The sequence below is a fragment of the Eurosta solidaginis genome, chromosome 2 (genome assembly GCF_040869045.1).
Source record: "Eurosta solidaginis isolate ZX-2024a chromosome 2, ASM4086904v1, whole genome shotgun sequence".
NCBI lineage: Eukaryota > Metazoa > Arthropoda > Insecta > Diptera > Tephritidae > Eurosta > Eurosta solidaginis.
Genome location: NC_090320.1, coordinates 158,654,688 through 158,677,051, shown reverse-complemented (window position 1 = coordinate 158,677,051; position 22,364 = coordinate 158,654,688). Strand labels below are relative to the sequence as shown.

The 22,364-nt window shown below is 36.6% G+C and overlaps 1 protein-coding gene across 3 annotated transcripts in view; it reads left to right on the top strand.

The window, feature by feature from the left end:
* wg (wingless) overlaps nucleotides 1-22,364 on the top strand; it is a 336,654-nt gene that overhangs the window by 287,838 nt on the left and 26,452 nt on the right. The gene's annotated exons all lie outside the window — the stretch shown is intronic.

Here is a 22,364-nt window from a genome sequence, read left to right as displayed (position 1 = left end):
TTTCTCTTTAAGCAATTTTTTATCCTTAATATTACAACTTGTTAGAGTGCGCAATTTCGTTCAAAGTATCAGATCTCTGGGTTATTGGGAAGTTCCTGTTTTGTCCTAAATTTTATAACCTAATAAATCCCAAATTTTCTTTCAAAGTTTCGGGATTTTCGTCAAGTTCATTACAACTCGAAAGAAAAAAGTCTAAATTCGGACCATTTTTTAAATTTTCACGGTCCCTGGAAACGAAAACTTTTTCCTTTGTGTTGCTATGTCCTGGGGTTCTGAAGTTAGTTCTTAGTTTCAAAAATCTAGTTCTGCGGGAAGTTACTCAAATACCGGTTGCAATATTCCACATGTTGTAAATGGTCTTTCTAAATAACTCGATCCTTGCCCCATCCTAAATATCACAACCTATTAGAGCTTAAAGCTTCGTTAAAAGTTCTGAGGCTTATCGGGAAACTCCTAATAGCTCAAACGAAAATTTTCCAAAGTATCAGGTCTCTGGGTTAATGGGAAGTTCCTCCAGACTCGAAGCAAAATTTCCAAGTTCGGGCGATTTTTTGAATTTCTACGATCTCTGGACCATGGTACATTGTCAGGGATTCTGAAGTATGTTCTTAGTTTCAAGAATTTAGCTGAAAAACTAGAAAAGACATACGATGACTGCCCGGCATGATATTAAAATAATCCTAGGCGAATTTAGCGCAAGTGTGGGCAAGGAAGGAGTCTTTTGCCCCACAGTCGGAAAATTAGGCTTTACGTTGTGACATCTCCCAATGGGTTGAGGCTGATTGACTTCGCCGCGGCTCGAAATATGGTTATCTGCCGCACTTTGCTGTCTCCTGATCGAAGAACATGAAACCAAATCGATCACGTAGCACTGCCTCGGAAAATGAGAACACTACTTTTAGGGAGCCGCTGCGTATGGGCCCAGCAATGCGCGGTATGATAATGGCCACCTTGTAACTGGCGTACAGAGGAGAGGATGAATTCAATAACCCAATCGCCAATGATATAAAACACGTTCCGGAACCCGATTATTTTAAGGTGAGAGTCGCAAGGCGCTAGGAAATGAGGGAGTACCAGCCGGGCTGTTCAAACACGGAGGCGAAGAGTTGGTAAAGAGCACGCAACAGCCTCTATGCAAAATATGGTCCGATGAGCATATGCCTCCAGATTGGAATTTGTGTGCTCTACCCAATCTACAAAAAAAGCGATCCAAACCGCGCTAGTTGTCGCGGAATGAGCTTAATATCGCGTATAAGGTTCTATCTAGTTTACTGTGCGCATGGACCATGACAACAGCAGATGAAGCGGCTTTGGGAGTGTTCGAGAGAAAAGTTCTTCGAAAGATTTATGGACCTCTACGCGTTAGTGATGGCGAGTACCGAAGAAGATTTAATGATGAGCTGTACGAGCTATACGCAGACATCAACATAGTCCAGCGAATTAAAACGCAGCGGCTGCGCTGGCTAGGCCATGTTATGCGAATGAAAGATGATGCTCCGGCCAAGAAAGTGTTTCTATCGGAACCCGCCTATGGAAGCAGAGGTAGAGGGCGGCCCCCACTCCGTTGGAAGGACCAGGTGGAAAACGATTTAAACTCCCTTGGTGTGACCAATTGGCGCCGGTTGGCGGAGCGAAGGAGCGACTGGCGCGCCTTGTTGGACGGCCATAACCGTTTAGACGGTTAAGCGCCAATTAAGTAAGTAAGTAAGTTTACTGTGCGTAAGACTAAAGCCCATAATCAATAAACTGAATGACTCTTAACTTTTTGGCTTCAGACCTGGTAAAAGCTATCACTACTACAATCATTATCTTTTTGACGTCTTCAAAGCAGCCTTTGACAGTGCTAAAAGAAGTTACTTGTACGTTGAATTTTAGCTCCGTGAAAAGTTAATAAGGCTTTGTCAAATGACTTTGAGCAACACCACCAGGTCCTTAAGGGTTGGGAAGGCTTATCTTGTTTCGTTGATTTTCCGACAGGGTGGATAAATGATGTGTATTGGAACGACTTTGCGTCATCCCTTATCAAATTGGGTTTCGAGACAAACCAGTTTCGGCGTTGTGCGTATGTCGATTTTCATTTCTTTTAAACAAGTTTTAAAGGCTCAAATATTGTGTCAGAAATTGTGTTTAACCCTTTCACGTTTATAAGGAAACCAAGGTAGTAACAAATTTGTATCTTTTTATTTCGGTTTAGTTCAACATAAAATTGAAAAAAAAAAATTTTTAATTTTTATATTTATGTGTTTTTTCAAAGGGGACATATATGTCCCTATATGCGGTAAGGTATACATGTTTTTATTTCTAGAAAGAAAAGTAGTTGCGCAGATTTGTTTTAAAATAAAAACAAATTATGTTAGGAATAACAAACTTTCTATTAAGTACTTGAACATAATAAATATTAGTGATATTCTGCAAAACAATTAAGTTCTGAAGTGTAACATAAGCGAACATTACATGTAGAGCAAATGTTATTTGTGCGATTCTCTACACGATTTTTTGCACACTGTACGCATCTTTTCCTGTTAGTTACCTTCTTCATTATATGTGAGGGTGCTCCGTGCTTATAAGCTAGAGATATTCGCTTTCTGATCATAACAACTGACTTCAAAGACCTTTGTCGAGATGTAAAACTGCCAATTAGCTACCGAACTACTACCTGGTGAAATTCTAGAATTAAAATCGAACTTCCTTCGATGCGTTTAGCTTCGTGCAGCTTGCAATAAATTATATACGAATTATTCATAGCGATATCCAGCATGTCGAAAATTAATCGTAGGTGGTATTTTATTTTAGCCTATCTATCCACTTCGTAGCATGCTTCTTTTTGGTCCATTAAATCGACCCCTCCCATGTTTCTATTGTACTTTACAACATTTTCAGGGCATGTTACACTCATCTTCTCACCACTACCTTGAGCCCGCCTCTTGACTGTAGATGTCGGTATGGGAGATAACAAATTTGTCACTATAAATACAGCTTTGTTATCCATCCATTTTGTGAAAGAAATTCCATTGCTACTGGTCGTGAAAATGTCACCCCGTTTCATATTTTTGTCGGCTGGCACGTTCTTTGGAATATTTTTTCTATTTGCTCGTACTGTCCCACAAGCTTTTATATTCATTTTTGTCAATTGGTACTGAAGATTAGGAGAGTTGAAAAAATTGTCAAAGTATAGTTCGCAACCCAAGCCCTGTAAATTTTCACACAATTGCAACACCACCTATTCCTCCAAACCAGTTTCAGGACCGCTATTTTTTCGCCCAGTATACATGTCAAACTGAAGTAAATATCCCGTAGAAGAATCTGCCCTGCACCATAATTTGAATCCCCATTTAATGGGCTTATTCTTCACATATTGTCTCATTATATTGTGACCTTTGAACTTAATCTGGACGCATGGAGAACCAAAAAGATATAATGAAAAGGAAAATAATAACACCTGGACGAATATGACATATGTATACTGGAAAAGCAACATGTAAATTGGCAAGCTTATTTAAAAAATACAACATTAACACAGCGTTCAAAGCATCGAACAATCTAGGGCGGAAACTAGGAACTAACACAAACCCAGAGGATCGGTTCACCAGCCACGACGTATACAACAAAAAACACGTAATCTAAACATTATACCAGAGTTTAACTTCGCGAATCACATGGCGGAAGATGAATGTTCCCAAGCAAACGTCAATAAAGCAGTTTGGGTCCTTCACATACAAGCTAAAGGCCGACGTCTCAACGTATTCGAAAAGATGGAAATCTACAAACAGAAAACATTCGACAGTAGAATAATAAACGAATAGATAAACACAATTTCTGACACAAAATTTGAGCCTTTAAAATTTGTTTACAAGAAACAAACTAATCACACAGGTATAACAGACAAACACAAAACAACAAATAAACACAAAATAAAAAACGTACTAAATAAACTAAATAAACCCATAAAGAAGGTCAAACGACTAGAATTACTGACTTTTACATGCCTTTTTCAGCCAAACAAATCGATCAGTAAAAACCATCCTCAGTTCTGAATGAGCACACAGTACATACACATAAATATTCACAAGCATCAATTTTGACAATACCTGCTCAGGTTCCTAAGAACTATAAGTACAAGACAAACGACAACAGAAGATTAGAACGAACTGATTATGGCACAATGCCGAAACCGGTTTGTCTCAAAACCAAATTTTACAAGGTATAACTGAAAATCGTTCCAATATACATAGGTTGGGAAGGACCTCTCGCAGCCATCCAAAACCACGAGGCTTCATACATGGCGACTCCCCTCGTGCGATTTCTTACATAATGCTGAAGAAGATAATTGTACACGCAAAAAAAAGTGCAAGCTCTACACTTTTTGAATTAAGCTATCTCTAATGTTGGTGTCAATGCTCTTTTGCTACACTAAAATGGTGTAAAGTCAAAAAGTGTGGTGTAATTTTACGTTAGGGGTAGTTAGATTGTGCTACATACACTACACATCTACATACAATCAATTCGTGTTAACCGCCGCTTCAGCGAGATAATCAGCTGTTTTCATGCTCTAAATATTGCTTGCAAAACTAAATATTGAACGTGTAGCATGTATCATTTTTCATGGCTTCGGTTTGAATTCAGTGGAATCGTTCGTGAAAATAAGTTCTCGAATTACTTTCTGTTATGTAAATAAGAATTTCGCTAAAAGTTTTGTAATAAAAGAACAAAAGTTTGTCAAAGTAAAAAGGCGCAGTGAAACTAAATATATTAATGTAAGCACCGATGCAAAAGATGTGCTTCATTTTAGTAAGTTTCTTGCTCGTGTGTTTATACCACATACATATTTTGGTTAATTATATTAAATGTTTATTACAGTTTGTTCAAAATTTGATATCCCGTAAAATAACAATATCAAATTGCTGGACCGTGATAAAGTTCCTGTAGATGAAACGCAATTAATAATGGACAAAATTAATCAGTTTGCAAGTTGCTCGTATTTCTTCCTGGAACTCTTTGACACAGGCGTAGTAGAAAAAAATGTGATTGCTGAGGTGCCAAGTTCAAATTTACAAACAATTGGAAAATAGGTAAGTGCGGAAAATGATCCTGAGTGCAGAATATGCATTTTCATTGTTATTCTGCCCTTCGGATATAAAAATGTTAATACATATATATGTATGTACATGCACAGTGACAATAATGTATTATCTTCATAGGTATTATTAAACTTTATTAAGGAAGGTGATGTTGGTTACATTATTGAGGAATACAACCTACGGAAAACATTAAATGATTCTTCACGGCGTATATTAGTACGTGAAGCCGTAAACATTTTGCGCAAAAACTGTGGAAATTATCCCACTCGAGAACAAAAAATTGCTCTTGCCAAGGCAATTGTTGACAATTTTTCGTTTTACAAATGCAGTACCAGCAAAATAGGAGGAATAGTAAGTGCGTTTTTTTTTTCATTTTAACCGTACTACTATGAGTTTTCCCATAGGAACTATTTTACAATCCTGCGGACAATTCAGGATACCTGGTTTCAAAATTCAAAAACATTAATAGTAAAAGACGCAGAAATCTTAATGAAAGTTTAAATGAATCGAACGCAGAGGGACCTAACAGCATATCTGAACAATTTGATATAAATTATTTCCAAACATGTGTTGTTGATGGAAATTCGGGAGAAATTAAACAAAAACTGAAGTCAACATTGTCCCTAGTATGCAACAAAATATTTGAAAATGATTTTAATAACTAACTTATAATACTTTGCAGATTTCTTTCGATTTTGAACTGCGTTATAATCATACAATAGCCAACAGCCTAATTACTTCCGGGCGAAGTTATATCAAATTCACAGAAGAGGTTTTGAAAGAGACGGTTGGAAGCGTTGTAATACCAGGACCACATTTTCCTATAAGAATTGTATGCAAAAAAACTATAATTCAAGTTTTATTTTCAGATTGGTTAATCAGTTTTTAAACCTGCTGAGGCTACTACCTTCATATAAAGTTCGCTCGGCACAGAACAAGAAACAAGGATTCAACTCGAGATAGCAGTGAACAAATTTATAACTTTCCATAATGTGAGTGCGATAGTAAAATTTTTGGGGGTTTGTTTGCTATTACCACGAGCAGGTTTAGGAAAAATAAAGACGCATTTTTTTCCGGGAAGTGGATCAGTGACCAACATTTTTTTATTTATCGCCCGATTTCCTCGAAATTTGGTACATTGGTAGCCTTCTGCCTCTTCTAATATTTCGGATTATTTTTTTTCCGGGAAGTGGACCAGGGACAGAAAAATTCCAAACTTTTTATTTATAGTGCGATTTTCTTCAAATTTGGTACAATGGTAGCTCTTTACATTTATTAAAACTTTTTTCCGGTAAGTGGGCCAGGGACCGAAATATTCCAAATTTTTTTATCTATGGTGCGTTTTTCTTCAAATTTTTTTCAGATAAATTCACCAATCGAAGAATTCCAAGTAAATTTTCAAAATATATGTAAATCTCTGGCCAAAAAGTATCAAATCAAAATGAGTATTTTGTGGAAAGGTGCTTTAATAAACAAAATATCAGTTGGGAAGAAAACAATTATAAACTGCTCTGACGTAGACGAAAATTTCGCCCTTGGTCTTTCTATGATTTTACCAGAATATGAAACATATAACATATTTTCTTCAACATGGATTAAATATAAATACGGATTCCATTATAGAACAGGATTCATGTTATTTTTAAGAAAACAAAACGAATTTCTTTTATTTGGATAGATAAAGGCCATTTATATTATCAATAGTAGAATAATATTTTATCTTAAATATTATAACACCAAACTTTTCAATGATACTCTTAATGTATACGAGCTGGCTTCTTTGGAAGAAACTATTTTTATACCGTTTCACGATCTGAAATGTAACAAGCCTTATGAGTGCTATCGTATGAATTCTAATATCTATATAATAATAAATGATGTACTTTTTGTGTAAATAGTGCGTTTAAGAATACTTTAAATTTTAAACTATTACAAAGTCAAATGCTGACAATAACAAGTCATTTTTACTTGTGTAATTAATTGATTCTCACTTTTACTGAACAAAAAAATATGTTTGGTTTTATACATAAGAATATGTTAAGTATTACACTATTATAAAGTCAAATGCTGACAATAATAAGCCATAAGAATGTGTTACTTGTTTTACTTGTGTATATAAGTGACTCTTTTATTGAATAAAAAAATATTTTTGGTTTCATATACATTTTTTGGGAGATTCTGGAAGTTTTTATACATACATATATAGAGCTGATTTAACCTTTTTCAGCACTTTTCGGAGTCAAAACTACACCTATTGGGGGTATTTCTATTACCTATTTAGAGTTAAAACTACACGTATTGGGATTATTCCTATTACACCCTTTTGGACTTAAATTTACACCCTTCAAGTGCTGTTTCCAAATACTCTTTTTATGTGTTAAATTTACTCCCCTGAAGGAGTCAAAATAACACTCCTTCTGGTGTTACGATAACACTTATTTTAGTTTATATATACAGCAGCACCTTAAAGTGCTGTTTTTACTCCAAATTTTTTTTGCGTTTAGCAGCAGAACTAAACCGTGAAGGTACAATTTATTATAAGAGCGTATATTGCTGTCGTATTGATATTATTGATATTGATATTATTGGCCTTAACAAACGTGCTTTGAGTTCTGCTTTTTCTGGATTAGATAAAGAAGCAAAAGAGTGCGTCTTGCGGTAAATGAGGAAAAGACTACTAGCTGTCATCCAAGAAAGAATCCGCGCATTTACGCCTTGACAGCCACGGATATAAGATCGAGACTTTGAAAGATTTCGTCATATTTGGAAAAATGGAAAAACACGAAATTTATTACCATTGACCGATTAAACTGGTGGGTTCAATTTATGAAGAAAAGTGGGCCGCGCACATTTAGAAGAAGGAAAGTTTTTAAGCGTTGAAGATATCAAGTTTAGCATGAAGTTTGCCATCACTATACAATGCAATAAAGTACGATAATTCATTACCAAAAACCGACAGCTATGAATGTTTATGTGAGGAGTTCCATATCAAACGTAATAAGTGCACATACAATTTTTTCGTATTTTGATATAACCATATTCTAATTAACAATATCTTCCAGACTGTTCATAAAAATCATAGGAATCATATGTAGGTTGCATTTATGACGCGAAATATTTATTTGGTAAAATTTTGGAAGAAGAAAATTTAAAATATTTGCAAGCCGCAAATCCAAAGCCGTTAAAGGTATCATGTTGAAATTTCACAGGAATGTTGTCCTTTACATACACTTTGTGGAAAAAAATCTGTACAAATTTTTAAAAGTTAGTAGACCTCTTCTTCTTTTTAAGCTCAATAGTTGAACAAACAGTGCCCAATATTAACAATATTTGTTAAGAACGTTGGTTGTTTAGCTTCTTACGGAAGACGATATATGCATATGTATAAATAACATATTTCAGATTTCGCACCATTCCCACACATCATTTATGTAGGTGATTGCATTTTGAACTGAAGAACATTTTTCCATCACTTTTGAAATAGTTTTTGAAGATCTTTGATGGTTAAATTTTAGTATTTCAAAGAATAATCAAATTTATTCACCTTTGATGATCAAAAACTGAATTTAGTTTTTCAATCAGATTTTAGAATTATAATTGAATCAAATTAGGTGCTCAAAAATTTAAAATCATTTTTCATTCAGCTTTCTGAAACGTTTCTGACTAACTTTGTTGACTAAATAATGAATTTATACTTGTTAAACTTTGACACTTCATTTAAAATCTTATTTCTTTCATATACACACATTTTTTTAATCATGAAGCTCAGAAAAAAATATACATATAAAACTTTTATTATTAATACAAAAATATTCTTCAAGACAAGAAATAATATATAATGGTTAGATCCTACGAAAGTTGTAAACTATTCGAACCGCAGGTGAAACTCTCATGAAATATCTGGACACGGCTTCAACACATGCGATCCTCAAAAACATCGAGTAATAATAAAATAATACGAAACGTGGAAATATTACTATTTTCGCTTAATCTTCCTTCAATCGTATAGTATTTTAAGATGCTGACGATCATAGCTGACGTTGGATGTTGTGGTCATACGTGTATATCGCTCATTACCTGTGGTTCAAATAGCTCACTGTAGCATGCTTACTTCCCCTGATGAAACAGGATTATCATGTAGTATACAATTTTGTATGAGATATGAAGAAAAAATGCATGATAATCGTATACAAAAATGATTCAAAAAGTCTTAACCAGAACGATTGAAAAATGTTCAGAAAATAACTGTGAAAGATATTCAAATGATACTCTAAAACAATTGAAGATCAATTTTGCCATGATATCAAATATGAATAAAAAGTGTTCCGAAATATGAACCATAAATAATTATTCAAGAACTGGCCAAAAGTCGATTAGTTACATTTTCTTTTAGGACAGGTAAATGTGTTTTTAATTATCACGAATTTAGGGAAACTCCACTTATTTTACACCTCCTACTAAGGTTCATATCGCTAAATTGTTGAATAAATAACACCTATATTCAATAATGCAAAATGGTCTTTATTAGACTACTTTGAAAGTACTTCGCAAAAACACTTATACTTCGCAACCAATAGCCTGCTTAAATCAAACTGATTACTGACTACTTAGCTTGTGCTGCTTTTATACTCTCTGCTCAAATATCTAGACGTTTCTTCTTCTAGAATTTTCTACTTTGTGACCAGCTATATGCGTGTGTATTTGTAGTTTATAGCCTCTCGCATAGATATATGCGTGTGTATATGTGAGTAGAATTTCTACTTATGACTACATCTGTCTGTTAGTTATCTCTTCGTTGCCTTGTGTGTGTGTATAAGTGATGATTAATGTGTTTATTTAGCTTGCTTTAATGTTTTTTTTGTTGTGCATTTACTTAGTAACAGCTTCGGGATGGTAATATTCGCCACAATATGTTAGATTGTTTATACCGCATGTTTGAACTGAGTTATACTACTTGTAATACTGCTATTTTTATACTCAGTTGAGCAGAGCTCACAAATTTCGAAAAACCGAAAAAGTGCGATAATTCATTACAAAAGACCGATAAAGCGACGAAACTTGGTAGATGAGTTGAGCTTATGACGCAAAATAGAAAATTAGTAAAATTTTGGACAATGGGCGTGGCACCGCCTACTTTTAAAAGAAGGTAATTTAAACTTTTGCAAGCTGTAATTTGGCAGTCGTTGAAGATATCATGATGAAATTTGGCAGGAACGTTACTCTTATTACTATATGTACGCTTAATAAAAATTAGCAAAATCGGAGAAGGACCACGCCCACTTTAAAAAAAAAATTTTTTAAAAGTAAAATTTTAACAAAAAATTTAATATCTTTACAGTATATAAGTAAATTATGTCAAGATTCAACTCCAGTAATGATATGGTGCAACAAAATACAAAAATAAAAGAAAATTTAAAAATGGGCGTGGCTCCGCCCTTTTTCATTTAATTTGTCTAGGATACTTTTAACGCCATAAGTCGAACAAAAATTAACCAATCCTTTTGAAATTTGGTAGGGGCATAGATTTTATGGCGCTAACTGTTTTCTGTGAAAATGGGCGAAATCGGTTGATGCCACGCCCAGTTTTTATACACAGTCGTCCGTCTGTCCTTCCGCATGGCCGTTAACACGATAACTTGAGCAAAAATCGATATATCTTTACTAAACTCAGTTCACGTACTTATCTGAACTCACTTTATCTTTGTATGAAAAATGAACGAAATCCGACTATGACCACGCCCACTTTTTCCATATCGAAAATTACGAAAAATGAAAAAAATGCCATAATTCTATACCAAATAAGAAAAAAGGGATGAAATATGGTAAGGTAATTGGACTGTTTTATTGACGCGAAATATAACTTTAGAAAAAACTTTATAAAATGGTTGTGACACCTACCATATTAAGTAGAAGAAAATGAAAAAGTTCTGCAGGGCGAAATAAAAAACCCTTAAAATCTTGGCAGGTATTACATATATAAATAAATTAGCGGTATCCAACAGATGATGTTCTGGGTCACCCTGGTCCACATTTTGGTCGATATCTGGAAAACGCCTTCACATATACAACTACCACCACTCCCTTTTAAAACTCTCATTAATAACTTTAATTTGATACCCATATCGTACAAACTCATTCTAGAGTCACCCCTGGTCCACCTTTATGGCGATATTTCGATAAGGCGAACACCTATAAAACGAAGGCCCACCCCCTTTTAAAAATACTCATTAACACCTTTCATTTGATACCCATATCGTACAAACAAAGTCTAGAGTCACCCCTGGTCCAGAAAAGCCCACTCCCTCTTAAAATACTCATTAACTCCTTTCGTTTGATACCCATATTGCACAAGCGAATTCTAGGGTCACTCCTGGTCCACCTTTATGGCGATATCTCGAAACGGCGTCCACCTATGGAACTAAGGATTACTCCCTTTTAAAATACTCATTAACACCTTTCATTTGATACCCATATCGTACAAACGCATTCTAGAGTCACACCTGGTCCATCTTTATGGCGATATGTCGAAAAGGCGTCCACCTATAGAACTAAGGCCCACTCCCTCTTAAAATACTCATTAACTCCTTTCGTTTGATACCCATATTGCACAAACGAATTCTAGAGGCACCCCTGGTCCACCTTTATGGCGATATCTCGAAAAGGGGTCCACCTATAGAACTAAGCCCCACGCCCTTTTAAAATAATCATTAACACCTTTCATTTGATACCCATATCATACAAACAAATTCTAAAGTCACCCCTGGTCCACCTTTATGGCGATATCTCGAAAAGGCGAACACCTGTAAAACGAAGGCCCACTCCCTTTTAAAAATACTCATTAACACCTTTCATTTCATACCCATATCGTACAAACAAAGTCTAGAGTCACCCCTGGTCCACCTTTATTGCGATACCTCGAAAATGCGTCCACCTATAGAACTAAGGCCCACTCCCTCTTAAAATACTCATTAACTCCTTTCGTTTGATACCCATATTGCACAAACGAATTCTAGAGTCACCCTTGGCCCACCTTTATGGCGATATCTCGAAACGGCGTCCACCTATAGAACTAAGGCCCACTCCCTTTTAAAATACTCATTAACACCTTTCGTTTGATGCCCATATTGTGCAAACAAATTCTAGGGTCACCCCTGGTCCACCTTTATGGCGATATCTCGAAACGGCGTCCACCTATGGAACTAAGGATTACTCCCTTTTAAAATGCTCATTAACACCTTTCATTTGATACCCATATCGTACAAACGCATTCTAGAGTCACCCCTGGTCCATCTTTACGGCGATATCTCGAAAAGGCGTCCATCTATAGTACTTAGGTCCACGCCCTTTTAAAATACTCATTAATACCTTTCATTTGATACCCATACCGTACAAACGCATTCTAGAGTCAACCCTGATCCACCTTTATGGCTATATCCCTAAATGGCGTCCACCTATAGAACTATGGCCCACTCCCTCATAAAATACTCTTTAATGCCTTTCATTTGATACACATGTCATACAAACACATTCCAGGGTTTCCCTCGGTTCATTTTCCTACATGGTTATTTTCCCTTATGTTGTCACCATAGCTCTCAACTGAGTATGTAATGTTCGGTTACACTCGAACTTAACCTTCCTTACTTGTTCAATATTAAATTTTTTTAAAAACCTTACAAACATAAAGATATATCATTTCTTCATAGCAGATCATTTTAGTAATTTTTTGGCAATACATAAGCTTGTGTTTGTTTCAAAGGGCTGCGCATACCCGTGATTTTTTGAGTGGTGATCAATTTTGTAAGAGACTATCGCAAATGTTTTTAGTTATCGCAATACAGTTTTGTATTCTCCTATAATTGTGTTTTGTGTAAGGTGAGGTGACAACCCTACCTTTCCTTTGAAACCCTTATTAGCATATCTCATGCATTTTTTTTAACTGTGAAAACATACTCAGTGGCAACACCTAGGTAAAAAGTTTTAAAATGTAATACTATATCGATGTACCAAATTTGATTCAAATCGGTAAAGCCGTTTCCGAGATGGTAGTGGATGTACAAAGATATATAAAAAGGAAGGTGAGGTTGAAAAACAACAACAAGAGTTGGCAACCCTACTTAAAAATGTCAATAAAAATGCGGAGTAAAATACCTTTCGTGTGATACCCATATTGACATATCTCATGTAATGCCATAAAATGACCAAGGGTCCATCCGAAACCAGGGGTCCGATCCATAATAATTCTGCACGGAACACCATGAATTTACTGTCGTCAAATGTTTCCTTTCATAACAGTGAAGTGACACAACAACTTTTTGATCAGAAATAACTGATGTTTCAGTTTTCGCCAGCTATATTAATCAAATACCCCACCGTGCGACGATACATTAATTTTCGAATAGAAAATAATTTTAGATTTGAACGTTCTGAATCATCTGAATAGGGGTATGATATTTGAGTATTTTTTGATAAAAATTTTCAAAAAATTCTGGCTGGATATTGCGTAATTATACAACTGGGCATAAGGTATGACAAAACGTGTTAATTTTGGATAATGAAAAACTGAAGTCACTTTTCAACTATATTTATATTGTTGGCTAAAAAAATTTTATATATCGGTGGCATATATTGTACAGAATTTAGTGAAACTCCGCTATTTTTCACCTTCTACTAACGTTCGTATGGCTAAACTGATGAACAAATAACTCTATTATTCAATAATGCCAAATTGCCTTTATTAAAGTACTTCACAATAACACTGATACTTCACAACCAATAGCTTGCTTAAGTCAAACTGAATTGCTCATGCTTCAGCTTGTGCTGCTTTTGTACTCGTCGGTTTCCTCGTTCGCATACTTCAAGGCGTCTCTTCTTCTAGAATTTACTACTTTTTCCCAGCTATAAACTCACCAGCTTTAAATTACAGATGCACGTTTATAGCTTCTCATATGCGCGTGTATATGTGAGTGATACTTCGACCGATGATTGCATACTTTTGTGAGCATCTCAGATATATGCATGTGTTTTTGCATATCTCTCCGCTTCTTGTATGTACATATGTGTAGACATAATGATTGATTTGTTTATGTAGATACAAGTGACTACTTAGTATCGGCTTAGAGATGATAGTATGCCTTAGTGTTGCTAATATTCGTCACACTGGCCTCCACCTAAGTCTGAACGTCTCGATCAGACAAATTTCCGGATCTTAACGCCGCCAGCCTTTCCAGATGAACCACTTTCATTTTGGTTCGTGGTTTACTAATGGTTTGTATGCGGTAAACTACATCGTTATCCGTTTTACAACTTTGTATGGTCCTTCCCAGTTACAATTTCGGGGACAAACCTTTTTTCCGTTGTGGCTTGTATAACAACACCAAATCTCCTTCCTGAAAACCTTCCGAATTAATTGCTTTATCGTATCTGGCTTTCATCTTGTCACTCATAATCTTTGTTAGTTGCCTTATCAGATCGTGTATTTCTCTCAGCACTTCTTCCAAGACACCAGTGGATTCCTTGACATTTTTCTCCGCATCGGTATCTATCCCAAACTTCAAACCAGGTGGAAGTCCAAGGTCATTGCCAAAAATTACTTTTGCAGTGGTTAGGCCTGTTGTCTCATGCACTGCTGATCGGTAAGCCATCAAAAATAATGGTATGCGGGTATCCCACTTTTTATGGAACTTGTGCACCACTTTCCTTAAGTGCTCCTCCAATGTTCTATTGAATCGTTCCACCATACCATCGGACTGAGGATGCAATACAGTTTTCCGCGTTTTTCAAATGCCCAATGATTTACACATTTCCTGGAACACAGCTGATTCGAAATTTATGCCTTGGTCAGAATGTAACTCCATTGGTACACCATACCTTGCAACCCAATTGTTTATAAACACTTCTGCTACTGTTTCCGCTTCTTGATTTGGGGTTGGGTATACCTCTGGCCATTTGCTGAAATAATCCATAACTAGCAGTACTTATTTGTTTCCGCAGTTGCTAGTAGAAAATGGACCTGCGACATCCATAGCGATCCTTTCAAATGGCGAACCTGAGTTATATTGCTTCATCTGGCCATGACTTCGGGTTTTGGGCCGTTTCGCTCTGCTGCAAACCTCGCAGTTCGCAATCCTCTCAGTGACCGACTGACGGCAACCAACCCAATAGAATCCCTGTTTAATCTTTTCGAGCGTCTTCGTGATTACAAGATGACCTCTGCTTGGACCATTATGCAGTTCGCTGAGCACGTCAGAAATCCTCTTTCTGGGAACAACTATCAGCTTCTTTTTGCATTCACCATCCCCACTCTCCCATACTCGATGCAAGCAACCGGATATCAATTCTAAACTGTTCCACTGTACCCAATATGACTTCGCAATGGGACTCTCTGCTGACATCTCCTCTCTATTCGGTCTTTCGTTTCGTTCGAGCCCTTGCATAACATGTGACAGATCAGTATCTTCTAGCTGACACTTCCTTAGTTGTTCCTTGTCCCATTCATCCGTACATGTTATAGTCATTAGCCGGACATCTATAATGTCTTCTTTAGCCTCGGCCTTTGAACAGTGATTGCATTCCAAAGTACATGGTCTTCGTGACATTGCATCGGCATTCCCACGGAACTACCTTTCCGATGCTCAATGGAAAAGTCATAGCTTTGTAGTCGCTCGATCCACCGTGCCAATTCTCCTTCCGGATTACGGAACTGCAGAAGCCATTTCAACGCTGCGTGATCTGTCCTGAAGCGGAATCGCTGGCCGTAGAGGTATTTGTGAAAATGTTTAATGCACTCTACCAATGCCAACAGCTCTCTCCGTGTAACGCAATAGTTCCTCTCTGGTTTTCCAATTGAAAAGCTGTAATATGCAATAACCTTCTCCTGCCCATCAACTAGTTGTGACAAAACGCCTCCTATAGCATATCCGCTCGCATCTGTATCTAGAAAAAACGTTGCTCCTGGAATCGGATATGCCAACATTGGGGCAGGGCACAAACGCTCTTTCAATGTTTGGAAAGCCACTTCTTGCCCCTTCTTCCATTCAAAAGCTTTATTTTTTCTTGTTAGCTCGTGGAGGCTATGGCCTACGCTGGAAAAGTTTGGTACAAATCCCCGGTAATATGTGCACAGCCCAAAGAAACTTCTCAATTCATGCATATTCTGTGGTTTTGGCCAATCCTTCACTGCTTCTATCTTTTCGTTCGCGGTGCAGATGCCCTCCGTCGTTTCTTTATGACCCAAATAACTAACTTGCTTCTTTAACAAAGAACACTTTTTTGGGACTAAGTTTCAGGCATGCACCAGCTATTCTTTGTAAAACCTCCTCCAAGTTCTGCAGATGTTCTTCGAAGTAATTTCCCAATACGATGATGTCGTCTAGGTACACTAAGCATGTTTTCCAATTCAGTACCTGTTCCATGAGTCTTTCAAAAGGAGCTGGTGCATTACAAAGTCCAAAGGCATCACTGTAAATTGCCAAAGACCATCACCAATACTGAAGGCTGTTTTCTCTTTGTCTTCCTCCTTCACTTCCACTTGCCAGTAGTCACTTTTCAATTCCAGTGTGGAAAACCATTTCGTACCAGAGAGCGAGTCCAGAGTGTACCCAGAGTGTATGTCAGAATATACCCGCGGTAAGTATGCCTGTCGTAAGAGGCGACTAAAATACCAGATTCAAGGGCTGTGTAGCGCAACCTTTCAGGTTGCCAGCGCAATATACAGCTTTTCCAAACCAAATTGTCAACCTCACCTATCCGCGGCGAATCCTGTTTCACTAACAGACGAGGCTCTGGCGGGGTGGAAAGGGAGGGAGGGCCTGCAGTTTTAATGTGGCCATATAAATCGTTCCCGAGATGGTCGGGCTAGCACTTTAATGGTGCTGTGTTACCGGAGCGTACCGGATCTGTATCCGGCAAAGGCCCATCACATCGATAACGCTCCCCAAAGACTTCGGGGAGCAACCTTATCGCTACAACAACAACAACAGTCCAGGGTGTCGTCAATTCTTGGCAATGGGTAGCTATCCTTTTTCGTGACGTCGTTCAACTTGCGGTAGTCCACGCAAAAGCTCATTTTCCCATCCTTCTTATTCACAAGTACCAACGGTGGGCTCCATCGACTAGCTGATGGTTCGATGACGCCGCTGTCGCTCAGTCCTTGTACGATTTGACTCACAACTTCCCTCTTCACCAGTGGCACACTACGGAGCTTGACGTATCGGCTTCGCGTCTCCAGTGTCAATTTGATATTTCACAACATTGGTGCGGCCTGGTTTGGAACCATCCTGGTCAAATATGTTTGCGTACTTTAGGAGCAGTTGTTTTGCCTTACGCTGATAGGCTTCCTCTTGCCCCTCCGTCCATGCCGTGATGTCATTTGAAAGATCAGTATTACTATATGAAACCTGTTCCTGGAGCTGTTCACAGTTAATAACTACTTTAGCCTCTTGGCATCTTCCCAAAATAGTTCCTTTCGTCAGTTTGAGTGCTGACTCGAACTCATTGAGTACTCTTAGTGGAATACGTCCATCTTGTTTTGCCATAGCCAGGGTTTTTTTCGCAGGTACCTTTGATTTCGCTTTATTTGGCCCATTCGATCGATCAACCTTTGTCCGATCTACTGCCTTTGACTTTGGTGGTATTTTTCCAATGAGATGCAATGTTACCGGGCTTCCCGAATTTGAAGCATTTGATAACTTTTCACTCCGCTTTTGCGATCCTTTCAGCGCCTCCAATATTGTGTTCACCCAGTCTGGCCTTTCTACCTCCACACGGCGTTCTTTGAACGCTGGATTACACAGAAGCGATGTTGTTTCCTGAATCAGTTTGGGTTTTGGGTTCTTTAACATATGAAAATGACGAAAACGACGAAACACTGATGAGTGCTCTAGAGAGGCGATACGGAAGCGAACACAGTAAGCAGATATACCAAATAGAGTTGCAAAACCGCTACCAAGAAGCGCATGAGACTTTGCAAGAGTTTGAGTCGGATGTTGAAAGGCTGGCACATTTAGTGAATGAGGACGCGCCCGTGGAATATACCGAAAGGGTAAAAATCCGGAGCTTTATTTATGGAACACGGGATATCGAAACGAAGCGAGCGACATACGCAAACTCAAATCGTTTAAATTAAAATCGCCAACTACAATAGAGCTTTTATGTTGCAGCACTTCATTTTCAAGATAGCTAACAAACGATCCAGTATCTGAAGCACAATTCTTGTATACACATGTTATGTGAATACCAATTTGATTTACTTTATAGTTAGAAATCTACTATTTTCATATGTTAAAGAAGACACCAAAGTCAAATCAAGATTTTCATGTACAAATATCAAACAGCCCCCCGCTCGATTAGTTTCACGGTTTGCATAATAAACGTTGTAATGGGGGATATTGAAATACTTATTTTCATTTTCATATATCCAAATTTCGCTAAGTGCTATTATGTGTATTAACTTGCTTTATTTTCTTTTTTTCATCAACTATGCAATTTAGATCATTCATTTTGTTTTGTATACTTTGTATATTCATGTATAAAATATTAAGATTATGATTAGCATTAACGGACTTATGGATAAATTCCTCATTACATTTATATTTCACATTTGTTGCTATATGAGCATTATTCATTATGTTAAAGTCATCCATTAAGAGCTCCTATAATTTCTCTATAACCATAAATTATCACGGTTTGCATAATAAACGTTGTAATGGGGGATATTGAAATACTTATTTTCATTTTCATATATCCAAATTTCGCTAAGTGCTACTATGTGTATTAACTTGTTTTTTTTTCCTTTTTTCATCAACTATGCAATTGAGATCATTCATTTTGTTTCGTATACTTTGTATATTCATGTATAAAATATTAAGATTATGATTAGCATTAACGGACTTATGGATAAATTCCTCATTACATTTATATTTCACATTTGTTGCTATATGAGCATTATTCATTATGTTAAAGTCATCCGTCAAGAGCTCCTATAATTTCTCTATAACCTTAAATTATCTCATATTTGTATGTAAATTAAAATATAAACCACTTAATTTTCTGTATATCTTCAATACATTCTATTCTAATTACGACACTACTTTCCTTCTTTCTCACCAAGATGTTCGTATCTTTCATCCAAACAAATTTGTAGTTCTTTTTCATAGCTTCTTGTTTTGTCTTCTTGAATAAGTCATTTACTTCTTTTTCCATTAGATTGTGGAAGTTGATGTTCTTTCCTCTCATATTCGCATTCGGCAGTATCTCTGTCATATCTATTCGCTTTTTATTGTTCCTAAGTTCCATACATTTATTTTTGAAATCCTGAGTTTTCATTTTCACAATCAGTGGATAAGTTTTGAACTTCGTTTTGATAGACGTCTAGAATTTCACTGGTGTCAACTTTGGAGTTAACCTGTTTTCCAATGTCAACTACGACATCCTTCAACTTTGATTTTTCAATTTTCGGCAAGTTTGTTATAATTAAATAATTTTTATGTTTACTTTGCTTTATTGCTATTAAATCTTTCTTAACTGTTCTCACTTTAGCTTTCATGCCCGAGCTTTGAGCTTTAAGTTGTACCAATTCTTTTTAATTTGTTTATTTTCTTCTGAAAGTCTAGCTATCTCGCTCTTAAGCATATAAAAGCTGTCACTGATATGTTGTTCTGAACTTCTAATCTTGTTCAAAGCTTTACCTTGCACTTTAAATTGTTTTTGCATATTTTCAATTAGTGATGTTAGGCTAGTGCAATCACCTCCGTCTTCTTCACTTTCATTTGTTATTGTTGTTTTTGCTTTTTCTTTCTGGTTAGCCTTTTTATTTCTTCTTGCATTTGGTGACATTGTAAAATTTGATTTTTTATTATTAGCCAATTACGCGTGTTTTTATATAGTTAGGAATTTATTTTATATTCACCGTACGCAGGATGACTTTCAAATTATATTTTAGCGCTATTATTTAATTAATTATTCTTGTTTCCACGGTTTTTTTATTTTTTTATAGCACTCACACTAGAGCTGCAAAAGTATCGATATTCGGCATACTCGATATTTTCAATATTTAAGAGGGAGGTTATCGATATATCGCGATATATATCGAAATTTTTGTTATAGTGAAAAGCGCTTACTAAATTTAAAAGCAATATCAAGTATATATCAGACATTTATGTAAATATAATATATACATGTATATATATATGTAATATTGTCTTCATAACTTCGAAACGATCATAAAACACATTCTGCAAAGTTGTCCGCGATGGAAGCTTATACAGCGAAGCGAGGGTATATACAAAGTTACGACATCCTTTGTCATCCACTATGGGAAAAGGTCGAACGTCTGCGGTGGCTAAACCCCAGTAGGGTGCTGGCAAAAGCCTTTTACGTGATGATGGATCTTCATATGTTTTTTCATATAAAAATTTATCTTATTTGGCGAGCTATGTGAATCTAAATTTTCAGTTGTATGCGATCGTTCTAGATGGTGAAACAAATTGGACGTATTACCACTAGTTGTATAACATTTTTTGCAATAGTATTACTGATTTTGTCAAAATGGGTCCAAATTCTTGACTTTGTACTTTGTAGCTTTTTGGCAACACAATTTTCGTCTTCTAAAGCGGCAGCTGACACGACCTAACTTATGAGTGTGCAATATAAACGAAAACTCGCCGACGTTCAACGCACGTACGTGCGTAGCCCTGAACGTAGAAATCAAAACAATTTTGATTTTTTCCGTAAGAACGTGTCAGATAATCGCTCTCTTACAAGACAGAGTTGCCTATTAAATATTTTGTGTGCTATGTTTGGATCAATTGCAGTTATTATACCAAAAGATTTAAGATTTTGTTGAATTATCCTAAAATTATTATATAAAATTGGAGGTTACAAATAATTGAACTAAAAATTCTTATTCAGTATTTGTTTCTGCCATTTGCACCATGAGAAATTGTTATGTACATGTACACAGACGCATACATTGATTCCTACGGGCTTGAGGGTTCGGTCAAACGTGTTTCGTACGAAAAACGTCCGTACGTACGGCACACATCGGTGGGTAACTGCCACTTAACTTAATGATGTCTTCTGTTGCGTGTATATCTACATATGTATACAAATACATGTATATATGTGTATATAATATGAAAAAAATAACGCAACTTTCACATTGAACTTTTGTAAGAATTGTTCAATATTCAGGGCCACCAAATTGATAGGTATTCATCTAAAAGCTGGAGACATTGGTGCTTTATCGGTAACCGTATCGGTAACCTTATAACAGCTGATTCGGCCAGCCTTATGAGAATCAATGCAATTGATTATTGGTGCCGTTAAGGTCATAACCGTATCGTAGCCAACCAATTGGGTTTTGGTTTACCGTCGTAACGATAAACAGCTGATTACGTTAGGGATACGGATACAGCGATACGACATACGGCACCAATGACTCCGGCTAAAATAAACGCAAATCTGACATAATGTATGTAATTTTATTTATTCATGTTTTATTTGTCTTAACAAAGTTTTAGACGCTGGTAATTATGCCGCTAGAAAAAGGAAAAATAAATGGGAATAAAGTACTCGATATTTAGAAAAAAACATCGATAATCGCAAAACGAACCTGGTATCGATGTATCGATATTTATATCGATACTTTTGCGGCTCTAACTCACAGAGCAAATCACTTAATAGGTTGACAGGGTTTCCAAAAGCAACCAAAAGCAAAAGCCAATTTGATACCCATATCGTACAAACACATTCTAGAGTCACCCCTGGTCCACCTTTATGGCGATATCTCGAAAAGGTGCCCACCTATAGAACTAAGGCCCACTTCCTTTAAAATACTCATGAACACCTTTCATTTGGTACCCATATCGTACAAACACATTCTAGAGTCACCCCTGGTGCACCCTTATGGCGATATCCCGAAACGGCGTCCACCTACCACCCACCACTCTCTTTTAAAATAATCTTTAATACTTTCCATTTGATACCCATGTAATACAAACACATTCCAGGGTTACCCTAGGTTCATTTTCCTACATGGCGATTTTCCCTTATTTTGTCTCCAAAGCTCTCAGCGAGAATATAGTGTTCGGTTACCCCAAACTTAGCCTTCCTTACTTCTTTTATTTTATATTTATCCTAAAAATCGCTTAGGTATGTACATCTGTTCACTATATATTTCTTATCTTATACAACCGATTATTTGGAGATTACGATTGGATAAGATTATTGTTCAGCCTGATTGATGAAAGGTATGAAGTCCTCGGCACAGCCGAAGACATTCCCGTCCTT